This window comes from Cupressus sempervirens, chromosome 11 (assembly GCF_028749045.1).
Source record: "Cupressus sempervirens isolate cs-2001-9-10 chromosome 11, ASM2874904v1, whole genome shotgun sequence".
In the NCBI taxonomy this organism is placed as follows: domain Eukaryota; kingdom Viridiplantae; phylum Streptophyta; class Pinopsida; order Cupressales; family Cupressaceae; genus Cupressus; species Cupressus sempervirens.
Genome location: NC_143128.1, coordinates 351,872,509 through 351,882,356, shown reverse-complemented (window position 1 = coordinate 351,882,356; position 9,848 = coordinate 351,872,509).

Sequence of the window (9,848 nt, the reverse complement as noted above, 5' to 3'; positions counted from 1 at the left end):
ATGTCTCCTCTTTACTAGTTATCTCTTGATCTTCTATCTTCTCTAACCTTTCACTACTTGTCTCTATTCTTCTTAGATTGATTCTTCATTGCAAAACTTTTTCTTAGCCATCTTCTCCATGTTTCTTTCACACCAGATACTCTCCTTAGTATCCTCCTTCACAACATATGTTACCCTTAGGGTTTACTTCTTTTATAAACATCATGGAGACAAAATTAGGTTAGAATCAATGACTATGGTTGATCTATATCGCCACCTATTTCTTCTCTCAATCTTATTGGATGCATGCATAGCATAGGGATGCGTAATATGACTCCCTCCTTATTTTTTATAGTAAAAAATTCATGTTCATATCAACCAAAAATGGTTTAAATAGAAGTTTGTGCCATTACAAACATCTATGACATAGATTGTTCACTCAACATAAATAGGCTCTAATGCTCAGCTTTTGCTATGCTCTATAAATTGATACTCAAGTTTTGAATGGATCGACACTCACTCTTGCTTGGCACTTGAATCACTCAACACACTATGTTTGCTTGGCACCTAAGTGACTCGACACACACTGTCTTCTCAGCACATACTAGTGCTCGGCACTAACTATCATATTACTCAGCATGTATTCTCTGGAGACTTATGTTCAACATGCTCTATTCTCTCAGCTCGTACTAATCACTCAAGTTATTTTATTCACTCTACATGCACTGTGCATTTAGATTTTATTATTTTCTATTGAATAATGACTAAGTGTTTTGTCACTACAATGACAAAACCATAATGAGATTAACAACTAACATACTCGATTGAACACAAAGTACTAATCTAATCACTAATCCCAATAATGTTGACTAACCTAACCACTAAAAATTTATTAATCTAATTCGTAAACAAATCATATATTCAACCAAAAAACTAATCATAAATTAAAAAGAAAACTAAACATTATCAATTACCAACTAAATACTACTTACCATCCCTAACCTAGCCCTAAGAAACTACCTAATCCTAGGCCACTTGGCGACTTACCCTTTACCTTACTTTTATTTTAAACTCCAAAAGCACCTTATTCCTTATCCCATGAATGTGCAACATGCTTGAAACACTACCCAAGCATGACATAGGCATGTTAGTTTGGAGCAGCACACCCAAGCCTTGGGGAAGCACTACAAAGGAACTTGGGTTAGGGCATATTGTTCCAGTATCAGGGCCAAGTTATTTGTTATGGTTGACCATTTATAATTGTTAATACCAATTTCAAGTTTTACTTAGGTTTACTCATTAGTGTCACAGTTTAGAAAGAATACATTTTCTTATTAAAAATTCTACAATAAGAAATCCCTACTTTGTATAGTAACATTTAAACTTCCACACTTAACATGGACCCATTGTTGCCCAAGTGTTACAAACCTAGGCTCTGATACCATAATGTCATGCCCTAATTTTTGGGCATGAAAATCTCATCACTATACTTCTTAGTCACCTTACTCCTTCACAACTTACTAATTCACCTTATCATACATAAACTCCTCTAACATGCTTGCATCTCTATTTTCTATCTTGAAATCCTTGTTTTATGGTCATACCATGAATCTTCTAGATCACAATCAAAAATCCACATTCATTCTTATTGCCACTTGACCTTTCCAATTATCTTATTGCTCTATGCAATGTCCTAACTAGTGAGGACAATAATACTTGCAAGATCAATATTAAAATGTATACAATAATAAAATATATTTCACTATTCTATCCTCTATCTTAACCCAACCTTAAAGATGTCTCCACATCAAAATCAATAACCCTCTTGAGGATCCTTGGACCCCTAGTTACTTCTTTGTCTTTTATAAAGTACTCCCTTTAAGGTCCTCCTATAAGAGACATTCTCTATCCAAGGCCCTTAACACATATTCATATGTTAGTAACATCTACATAATATTCTGGCCTTATAACCATATTAATCTCACTCTCTTCCCAAAGGGATTCTCTTGATCTTAAGCTATTAACCACGTTAAGATCACTCTCTTCCCAAAGGGAATTTCTTGATCTTAAGCTATTAACCATATTGAGATCACTCTTTTCCCTAAAAAGGGACTCTCTTGATCTTAAACCATTTAACTATAAAGTCATGTGTGTTATCCATTTCAAATTACATCTTTACATAGACATATGTATATGCATAAATTATCCATAATTATGATTCATTAATATAAATAAATTTATAAACATAATTAAACAAATATAATCCATAAACACACCTTTATTACCTTCCTCTTTTCTTGGTCCATGTGGTTCTATGATTAGTCCACCCTTGAATGAATTAGTCCTTCTAGATTATCTCAACTCTATATTTTCTTTCTAAAATTCTTCATTTTCTAATTATAAGGAAAGGATAGAATATACATTTAATTTCTTTTTTCCAAGAGTCACAATCTTTCATAATACAAACCCTTTGAAAAGTCACAACACTTCATGGTTATAATCCTTTCGAAAAGTCACAACACTTCATAATTAAAATCCTTTGGAAATGTCCCAATACTTTATAATTACAACATTTTTGAAGAGTCACAACTATTCATAATTATAACCCTTTCGAAGGTTCACATCCTTTCAATATCATAGATATATTTTTAGAAAGTTACATCCTTAATTTCTTCATATTACTATCTGTTGGTAATGGGTCAACGTCCCTCATAGGATTCATGACATGACTGAACAATCTCTTGCAATTTTATAAGATTATTGGTTGTATCAGGTATTGACAAGTCGATATTTTGTGCAACAATATCTCTAGCCTTTCTAATAATTGGTATCAGAGCTTTCTCGTAGGTTTGAATCTTGCAAGCCACGACGAGTGATGTTGGGAGTAGGATTGTTCGTAGTGGGTCACCATCCCTTGCAGGATTTTCCTATGGTTCTATAGGGCTATTGGTTGTATTAGGCATTGTCAAGTTGATTTTTAGTGCAACGACAACTCTAGCCTTTCTAATACTATCTTCTTCTATTTTCCCTTTTTGAACTCCTATCTTCTACTCTTCTTTTTCCTCCTCTCTAAAATAAACTCTCCTCCCTTTTCTATCTTAATTTTAAGGAGTCATGTCTATTTGTTAAATATCTGTTGACTTTTCATTAGATTTAGTTAAATTTATATTATTTTATGTTATATTATTTACTTACTTATTTATGTTTATTATTATTTATTATTAAATTCTATTTAGAAAGTTAACATACTTATACAATATTGTTTCTTGTATTTAATTTTATTTCTTTATTTATTCATTTTGATTTTATTATTTTTAAATTATTTAAAATGTCATACTAAATATTATTTTATTGATAATATAGATTAAATAATGATTATTTCCTATTTTTATATTTTTATATTAGTTTCAATATAACTTTATTATCATTATTTATTTAATAATATTGTATTATCTAATTATTATTAAAATGTCATCTTAAAATGGGGATATGACAGTCCACCCATCCTCAAATCGCTTGTCCTCAAGCATTTAGATATTTTTTCTATTGAGTTGAAATAGATATATTTTTTAGTCCAAATTCTTGCATTGCTATCATCGATATGTGATGAAGGATGCTCCCCTTAATACCATAAACACATAATAGAAACAAAGAAACAACAACAAATGCGAGAACAAAATACAAACTTCTTATTATCACTGCAAATGTGGAATTATAGAATTTACAAGTGCAATATGCTAACCCACATGGGTGCCTTCATTACAGTAATCTATAAGACTAAGCTGTGAACTACCACCTAGAGCTATCTTAGACAATGTTCAAGCCTTTCTTAGATAGGAAATCTTATGCCACCTAGTAAGGTTCTAGACATTCAAACTTAATAACTAGGCCCGAAAAACCCTTAAAAGAACATATAGAGTCGACCAAATACATCTTTGATAATTATTTTAGAAATTTTTGGTAGCCCAACTTTGAAGGCCATAACTCTCAAACCATTGCTCTGATTGGCTATTATAACCACTTTTTGGAAATGCCAGCTCATGATCTACAGGCTTAGAACTGTTCAAGAACCCTTCTATCAAGTTTTGAATCCTAATTTGAGCACGCTAAGGCCTCCACCAATAGCCTGAAAATATTTCTCATAAAATTTCCACCGAAAATCCATAATAACTTCTTTAATACCTAAGTTGGAGAAATGAGATTTTTATGCTAGGCTTATAATTCTAAAATGAACCTTCATGTAGAAAATGGGAACATTGCAAGCTTGTATGACAAACTTACTAAAAATAGCAAGTTCCTAGAAATAGTAACCCCCTTGTCTACTAGTCCTTATTAAAATAGAATACTGAAAATAAAAATATTTTTGGGTGATGCAAGATTGCTCTTACATCCAGGATGCTCCTGCATCAGACACCTAGGGTAATTTGAGAAGTGACTCTGTAACATCGTAGGTGTTCAGAGGAAAACCAAGTCAATTAACCTCCTCCCTTGCTAGCCATGATGAATCCTCTACTAGCCTCCCATTTCATTTGACTAGGTATTCTTCATAAGTTCTCATCCTTGTACTTTTTCCAACATGACTATCCAATATCTCCTCAATCTCCTTTGTAGACAAACTAGCTACTAGAATACTCCATTGCACTTCTGCAACTTCATCTTCATCTCCTCCTTCATAATAATCTATCAAATCTGAAATATTAAATACTGGGGAAATATTCAATTTAGTAGGCAACTCCACTTCATAAGCATTTCCAGAATCATGCCTTTTCACTATCTTGCACTGTCCAAACTTCTTCATTTTCATCTTATTATATGTACCCACTAGAAAATGACCCTTTCTCAAATGAACCATGACTTCATCTCCAATCTAAAATTCCTTATAACTCCTTTTCACATCTTTCTTAGCCTTGTACTATGTATTCATCTTTATAATGTGCTTCCTCACCTCCTCATGAATATTTTTCAAATGTTTAGCAAATTCCTCTACTTCAGGACTATTTATCTCTCCTTTATCCAATTGCCTCAATTCAGAAGCATTTCTGAGACTACTCCCATATAAAATTTGGAATGGTGATTTACCAGTACTCTTGTTGACAGAATCATTATATGAAAATTTTGCCTATGGTAAAATTAGATTTCATCCTTTTGGTTTGTCTCCACCAAACATCTCAATAAATTTCCCAAACTCTTATTCAAAACTTATTTTTGTCAATCATTCTGTGGATGGTGTGATGAACTAAACTTCAACTCCATCTTCAATTTCTTCCACAATGTATGCCAGAAATACTCAACAAATTTGGCATCTCAATCTGAAACTATAAAAAATAACTCCACCACATGAACATCACTAGTCTTCTTACAAGGAATGAAATATGCCATCTTTGAAAACCTATCAACCACCACAAAAATAGAATATGTCCTCACTAAGTCCTTGGTAATTTGAGAACAAAATCCATGCTGACATCCTCCCATGGCTTCTCTAGTATAGGTAATGGCTGATACAACCCTATATTCTGCTTCACTCGTTTCATTGTCTGACATATTGTGCAACTCTATACAGACTTCTTCACATCTTGCTACAACTTTGGCGAGTAATAATTCTCAGCAACCAAATCTATGGTTTTATCTCTACTAAAATGTCTAGCCAATACTCCACTATGCCTCTCCTTGATGAGATTCTCTCTCATTGAACTTCTTGGAATGCACAACTAGATTACTTTGAACAACATACTATCTTGGATCATGAAATTCAACCACTTTATCCTATCATGTGTAATAGGTTTTGTACAAGCCTTCCATGTTTCACCAAAATCAAGATCATTTGGATACAAAGTAATAAGTTCCTTGAACACAACCACCTCTATCTACATTTTTGTTAGAAAAAGTTGTCTTATATTAAGAACATTTGCAACTTTGTTAGAATTCCCACTCCTATGTTTCAAAACAAATGTATAACTCTACAAAAATTCAAACCCACTTCAAATGCCCTTGGTTTAATTTTTCTTACCTATTCAAATATAGTAAAGCTTGTTGACCAGTATACAAAACAAATTCCTTAGGAAGAAGATAGTGTCTCCACTTCTTCAATGCTTGAACTATAGCATTAAATTCCTAATCATAGACAAAATATTTTCTTTTTGCATCATTCAACTTCTCATGAAAATAAGCAATAGGTCTACCTTCTTGGTTCAAAATAGCTCCTATTGTAGTACCACTAGTATCATAGTCTACTTGGAATGCCTTGTTAAAATTAGGAAGTGCTAAAATAGGTTTCTTAGTAACTTTATGTTTCAACATATTTAAACTCTTATCTGCTCCTACAATCCACTTAAATTCTTTCCTATCCCCTCTCATTGTTTCAATCAGGGTCCAAAAATACTGCTAAAAGCTCTAATGAACTATCTATAAAAACTATCTAGTCCATGAAAAGATCTTACCTCTGTCACACTTGCTTGAGTAGGCCATTCAAGGATAGCATTCACTTTGTCTAGGTCCATTTTTAGACCTTTTGCTGAGACTACGAATCCCAAGTACAACTCCTTTACAGAACTGTACTTCTTTAGGTTTATCAACAACTTTTCTTCCCTCAAATTATCAAACACATTGTGAGTATGGATCAAATGCTCCTCCAATATCCTACTAAAGATCAAAGTATTATCTAGGTAAACAATGAAAAACTTACCTAGAAACTCCTTTAGTACCTCATTCATGAGCTGCATGAAAGTGCTTGGTGCATTGGTTAGCCCAAAAGGTATGACTAACCACACGTATAGTCTTTTTCTCTTGAAAGAAGTCTTCCAATCATCACCTTCTCTAATACGAATCTGATGGTACCCACTCTTCAAATCTATCTTTGTGAAATACTTAGCTCCACTCAAATAATCCATAATATCATCCATCCTTGGCAATGGAAATCTATACTTGATTGTGATATTGTTGATAGTGCGAGAATCTGTTCGCATCCTCCATTTTCCATTCTTTTTTGGTGTTAATATGATTGGTACAACACATGGACTTAGACTCTCTCGAATCAACTCCTTCTACAACAACTTATGAACCTGTCTGTTCAACTCTTCACTTTCCACTGGTGTCATTTTGTGTACTACCTTGTTTGGGAAATTGGCTCCTGGAATCAAATCCATTTGGTGATTGATCTTCCTCATTGGGGGCAATCGATCAGGTACATTAAATGATACAATATCATAATAATCTCCCAACATATCTGAAACTTCTGTAGGCACCTCCTCTACTTCTTCTTTACTATCTTTTGGAATTATAGAAAAATAGATATGCTCACACTTCATACCTTTGAGAAACTCTTTTCCATTAAAAAAACATATTTTGGCAGCACTACATACCTTTTCTTCTTTCTCCTTCAATGACTTCAACTTATGCTTCACTCCATCCTTGGTCAAAGTGTAGTTATTTGCTCACCCATCATGTACAACATGCATGTCAAACTACCATGGCCTACCAAGAGCCATATGACATATGTCCATAGGTATGACATCACAAAGTACCTCATCCTAGTAGCTTCTAATCTTGAAGTTTACTGAGCACTTCTCATTGACCATGACCTTGTGGTCATCTTACACCCAAGTAATATGGTATGAATGTGGGTGTTTCTGTCTCTTCAAATTCAACTTGGTGACCATCATTTCTGACACTAGATTTCCATTACTTCCACCATCAATGATCAAATCACAACACTTATCTTCACATCTACACCTTGTGTGAAACAAACTCCTTCTTTGATTAGCTTCATTCTCACCACTCAATAGGAATCTTCTGTTAACTAGGACTTCTCCTCTTTTGACATCTTTAGAATGTGATGATCTTGCATCTTCAACAATATGTGCAACTCTGGCCTAGCCTTTGGTTATTCAATCTATACTTCTTTGGTTTTGGGAACATTCAAATGCTCTATGCCCTTCTTCTCTACAATGAAAGCATTTCCCATGGAAGCCTCCTCTTCCAAATCCTTTTTCTCTACCTCTTCCTCTTTGATCTCTATTATTCTAATCATGGAAATGATTGGAATTGTTTCCCCTCTATTTTTTATTGCTACTTCTAGCCTCATCCTTGTTCTTCTCATCATTATTAGGACCTCCATAAGAGCATCTTCTAGATCTTCCGCCGTGACCTCTTCTACTATTCTTGTTGTGAAACTTCTTGCTTAGTTTTTCTCAACTCATAGGGAAAACTAGTATGCCTCCTCAATATTGTTCATTCAAACCAAACTTAGCTCATCCTGAATACTTGGCCTTAATCCATTAAGATAACAGGTCACTTTCTCCTTATCAGCTTTTGCATGGCTAGTTCTAATGAGAACTTGATAGAACTCTTTGGTATACTCTTGAACATATTTTCTTTCTTACATAAACCCTTGTATTTTCTTCAATAGATCAAGCTCATAATACATGGTAATGAATTGTCACTTTAGTTTAGCTATCATCCAATCCTATCTTGTGATTTTGTTCTTCTCCTTTCTATTTTTCTCAAACTAAACCTCCTACCACCATATCTTTGCATATCCCTTCAATTTCACATTCGCAAACTTGACCCTATTAGGATCCTCAATATCTTTATACTCAAAGTACTCCTCCAATTCATTGATCCAATTGATCAGCTACTCTGGGTTAAGATTTTCCAAAATGTGAGAACTTCAAACTTAGGTATTTTTCCAATCTTGTAGATGGCCTTAAAAGCCCTCTCTTCCTCTAGGTTTATAACTACCTTTGGTTCAGCATTTTATTCTTTGTCATCCTTATCCTTTCTTTCATCTCTTATGACAAGATTTATTCTTTTGTGCATTTGTTATTCCAAAGCTTGCATTTATCTTTGGAGGGCTCTAAAGCCCTTAGGCATAATACCTATAATTGTTGTACCACACTTTCTTCATGGAGGCATTTTTGAGCTTTCCCTAAAACCCTAGTGCAAACTACCTCACAATCGGTGATTTTTCTCCACACTTAACCCAAACCATGGTCCTAGTGTAAATTGCTTCACAGTTGGCAATTTGTCCACACACTCAAGAAATCTAGCTCTAATATCACTTGATGAAAGGTGCTCCCCTTAATACCATAAGCAATTTTATGCCACCCAAGAAGGTTCTAAATATTCAAACTTAATACCTAGGCTCGACAAACCCTAATAATACATATAGAGTTGGCCAAATACATCTTTGACAATTATTTTAAAATTTTTGGGTTGCCAAAATTTGCAAGGCCATAACTTTCGAACCATTTCTTCGATTAGTTATTATAACCACTTTTTGAAAATGCCAGCTCTTGATCTATAGGCTTGGAATCACATAAGTGCCCTTCTGTCAAGTTTTCATATCTTATCCAGGTACTCTAAGGCCTCCAATAGCGAGCTTGGAGATTTTTCTCCTAAAATTTCCATCAAAAATTCACAATAAATTCTCTAATACTTAAACTAGAGCAATGAGATATTTATGGTAGGCTTTTAATTCTAAAATAAACCTTCATGCAGAAAATGGGAACATTTTGAGCTTGTATGACAAACTTACTAACAATAGCATGTTCCCAAAAATAGTAACCCCCTTGTCTACTAGTCCTTATTAAAATAGAAAAGACTAAAAATAAAAATATTTTTGGGTGATGCAAGATTCCTCTTACACCTAAGATGCTACTACATCAATATGTTTGAATCCTTTCTAATAGTCATTAATTTTCTATCTTAAAATAGGGATATAAAACTTCATCATACTACATAGGGATCAATGATGTGTAATCACGAGTGTAATTACTTTCTTAATTATCTCTTAGAACTTAGAAATATGATTCATGCTTGACAAAATGGTTTACAAGATTTTGTGTCATTCCAAACTCATATATTTAAACTGT